The sequence below is a fragment of the Schistocerca nitens genome, chromosome 10 (genome assembly GCF_023898315.1).
Source record: "Schistocerca nitens isolate TAMUIC-IGC-003100 chromosome 10, iqSchNite1.1, whole genome shotgun sequence".
Classification (NCBI taxonomy): Eukaryota; Metazoa; Arthropoda; class Insecta; order Orthoptera; family Acrididae; genus Schistocerca; species Schistocerca nitens.
The window spans coordinates 57,050,413-57,054,834 of NC_064623.1; the positions used below are offsets into that span (position 1 = coordinate 57,050,413).

At 46.2% G+C, this 4,422-nt stretch overlaps 1 non-coding gene across 1 annotated transcript; it reads left to right on the forward strand.

Annotated features, from left to right (window-relative positions):
- Window positions 1-1,264: 1,264 nt before the first annotated feature.
- Trnas-gga (transfer RNA serine (anticodon GGA)) lies at window positions 1,265-1,348 on the forward strand. The gene is given in 2 exon segments: window positions 1,265-1,304; window positions 1,314-1,348. It is a non-coding gene; the product is annotated as a tRNA-Ser (tRNA).
- The last annotated feature ends 3,074 nt before the right edge of the window (window positions 1,349-4,422 follow it).

Here is a 4,422-nt window from a genome sequence, read left to right on the forward strand (position 1 = left end):
GCAAAAATGTTGGAGTCTGGGGATATATAAATAACAACAGTTAGAAGTTTAGCTCCACTGAATTTAACCACACCTGCACAACATTCAAAAACCTTTTCAGTGCAGCACTTTGAAACATCAATAGACTCAAATGGAATGCAGTTTTTCACATACATGGCTACTCCCCCACACCGCAAAGAGCTCCTAGAAAAGCTGCCAGCCAACCTGTATCCTGGTAAAGCAAGCCTCTGAATTGTCTCCTTATTTAAGAAGTGTTCAGATATACCAATAATTTCAGTCAACATCTATAAGCAGTTCATTAACTTTAATACCTTGTATATTTTGATGAAATATACTAATTCCCTCATTACTCGGATATCTAAGCTTTGTCAAAAGCGGTCAAAAGCGGTTCTCAGAAATTTCTTTCTTAAATTTAGGTCTATGTTGCATTCTTGTTGACTTCACTTGGCCGGGTATGCTACTTTTGTCAGTGTTAGTCTGCTTTTTAAGCCTTCTTTGCTCCATCCACCATGGGTTATTTTGCTGCCTTAGCCTGTGATTCCCTCTTCTGAAGTCAAGTTCCTCGCTCTTCTCATTTCTGCTACTTCTCATTATATTTTTTTTTTTTCGGTTTACTCTCGGTACACGTTACACCGTTCCTTCCATTCAACAAACCCTGTAATTTTTCTTCACTTCAGTGAGGGTAGCAATGTCATCAGCGAATCGTATCATTGATATTCTTTCACCTTGAAATGCAATTCCACTCTTGAAGCTTCCTTTCATTTCCGTCATTGCTTCTTCGATGTACAGATTGAATCCTAGGGCCGAAATAGTACATCCCTGTCTGACACCATTTGCAATACATCTACATCATTCTCCGCGGGACACTTAATTGTGTGTGGCGGAGGGTACTTTCGGTACCACTATCCGATCCCTCCAACCCTGTTCCACTCGCGAATAGTGCGTGGGAAGAATGATTGTCGGTAAGCCTCTGTATTGGTTCTAATTTCTCGAATTTTCTCCTCGTGGTCAATGCGCGAGATGTATGTGGGGGGAAGTAATATGTTGTCCGACTCCTCCTGAAAAGTGCTGTCCCGAAATTTCAATAGTAAATCTCTCCGTGATGCACAACGCCTCTCTTGTAACGTCTGCCAGTGGAGTTTGTTTAGGATCTCCGTAACGCTCTCTCGCCAGCTAAACGATCCCGTGACGAAACGCGCCGCTCTTCGTTGGATCTTCTCTATATCCTCTATCAGTCCTACCTGATAAGGATCCCGTATAGCCGGCCCGGGTGGCCGAGCGGTTCTAGGCGCTATAGTCTGGAACCGCGCGATCGCTACGGTCGCAGGTTCGAATCCTGCCTCGGGCATGGGTGTGTGTGATGTCCTTAGGTTAGTTAGGTTCAAGTAGTTCTAAGTCTAGGGGACTGATGACCTCAGATGTTAAGTCCCATACTGCTTAGAGCCGTTTGAACCATTTTTTACTGATTTTACGTATGATCAAAAATCTTAGGATGTTTACTCGGGTCGGTTGACAGCGTCTTACTTTCAAAATAATCGAGCGCTTCTCTCACTGCTCTCCTTACTCATTTTCACTTCGTTCAACTTTTTTTTTTTTTTTTTTTGTCAGCTAGGTTTTTACTTATCTTGAATCTGAGATGAAGTGCGTAGCGCTGTTCTAACACGAATATTAAACCATGGTGGATCTTTTCGATCCCTTAAAGCCTTGCTCGGAACATCCTTGTCTAGGGCATATTAAACGGTGCCTTTGAATTTTTTCCATATGTTCTGCACATCTTCGTCCTCATCACCGAATATTTGATGCTGGCTGCTGAGATATTCCGAAATTTGTATCTTGTCACCCTTGCTGAGCAAATATATCTTCCTACCGTTCTTAACATTCCTTGTAGGATCCGTCATCATACATGCTGACACAGCCTCTACGTCGATTCGATAAGTTCAGGTCTGACTGTTGCCAGGAGGTTTTTTGCCAGTTGGTTCTCTATCTGCTCAAGGTAATTTTCGGACAAGACATTCAGAACAGCGCCACACGATTCCCTGTATCTGGCGCCAGTTTCGATGGCGTAACAGTCCCAACCTATATCTGGCAAGTTGAAGGCACCCGCTATTACAACGGCATGATCAGGAAAATTACTAATAATGTTCTGCAAGCTTCGTCAGAAGCGGTTTACAACTACAGGTGGTCTATAAAAGCATCCGATCATCATTTTTGACCGTTCGTTGATACTCAATTTCACCCAGATTAATTCACATTCGGAATCCGTGATAACATCGCTAGATTTTATCGAATTTTTTACTTTCAAAAATGGCTCTGAGTACTATGGGACTTAACATCTGAGGTCATCAGTCCCCTAGAACTTAGAACTACTTAAACCTAACTAACCTAAGGACATCACACACATCCATGCCCGAGGCAGGATTCGCACCTGCGATCGTAGTGGTCTCGCGGTTCAGGACTGAAGCGCCTAGAACCGCTCGGCCACCGCGGCCGGCGAATTTTTTACTTTAATCAACATGCCACTAACTAGCCTATCCTTACGATAAACGTTCCAATCTGAACTTAGGATTTCGTTGTCATTGACTTCTGGCTTCAACCAGTACTGTCTGTGCATTACAACCTTCGGTAAGAGATGCTAATTCTGGGGCCTTTCCTTGGATGCTTCTGCAGTTTAATAAAATCATATTAATCTTTTATATCTCTGATCTGCGAGGACCAAAATTCTCTCAGGTCGTCGTGGCTGATTTAACAGGCAAGTCGTGTTTACTCCCAACGGAGGGGTCCTCTAAGCTAATAAAAACCCCATCTGCACGCCACACGTACTCCGCTAACCTAGTAGCCGGTTCCTGCGTGTAGTGGACACCTGACCTATTAAGGGGAACCCTACAATTCTACACCCGATAGCGGAGGTCGAGAAATTCGCATCCGATACCGTCGCAGAGCAGTCTAAGCCTCTGGTTTAGACCTTCCACTCTGCTCCAAACCAGAGGACCACGATCAACCCTGGGTACGATGCTACAAATAGACAGCTTAGCCTGCACCCCGCGTGAGTTGCTAGCTGCCTTCACCAAATCAGCCAGCCACCGACAGGAGCCGGGGATGGCCTCAGAACCCAAGCGGCAGGCGTCATTCGTGTCGGCGTGTGCCACCACATGCAGCCGGTTGCACCCAGTGCGCTCGATAGCTGCCGGCAGGGCCTCCTCCACATCACGGATGAGACCTCCCGGCAAACAAACCGAATCCACACTGGAATTCTTTCCCGTCTTGCCTGCTATCTCCTTGAGGGTCCCCGTCACCCTCCTAACATTGCAGCACCCACTGACTAGCATACCCACCGTCTGCACTTGATGCCAGATCGCGAGATATTTACACCTTCTACGAATTTGTTTTTCCTAATGATAATCAGTTTGACGAATGTGACTATGATATAAGCAGTTTCGCTTGTTGCTGGCCGTGCTTCGGTTTTTTATACTTTAAACATTTTTAGGATAGCTACCACCCTGGGGTAATATTTGAAATAGTTGTTTTGTAAATAATTCCAATGTATTCCTAGAAGTCACAAAAATATTGTCATTAATGTCACAAACTCTGGCGACAGCAAAAGGGAAAAACCTTTCCTCGTATGATTGCATCTGAACACGGTGTAAGGTGTCAGGCAAATCCAACACCTTCCATGAAAACCCTGACATGATAGCAAATCCGGCAGTATGTCACATACACTCCTGGAAATTGAAATAAGAACACCGTGAATTCATTGTCCCAGGAAGGGGAAACTTTATTGACACATTCCTGGGGTGAGATACATCACATGATCACACTGACAGAACCACAGGCACATAGGCAACAGAGCATGCACAATGTCGGCACTAGTACAGTGTATATCCACCTTTCGCAGCAATGCAGGCTGCTATTCTCCCATGGAGACGATCGTAGAGATGCTGGATGTAGTCCTGTGGAACGGCTTGCCATGCCATTTCCACCTGGCGCCTCAGTTGGACCAGCGTTCGTGCTGGACGTGCAGACCGCGTGAGACGACGCTTCATCCAGTCCCAAACATGCTCAATGGGGGACAGATCCGGAGATCTTGCTGGCCAGGGTAGTTGACTTACACCTTCTAGAGCACGTTGGGTGGCACGGGATACATGCGGACGTGCATTGTCCTGTTGGAACAGCAAGTTCCCTTGCCGGTCTAGGAATGGTAGAACGATCGGTTCGATGACGGTTTGGATGTACCGTGCACTATTCAGTGTCCCCTCGACGATCACCAGTGGTGTACGGCCAGTGTAGGAGATCGCTCCCCACACCATGATGCCGGGTGTTGGCCCTGTGTGCCTCGGTCGTATGCAGTCCTGATTGTGGCGCTCACCTGCACGGCGCCAAACACGCATACGACCATCATTGGCACCAAGGCAGAAGCGACTCTCA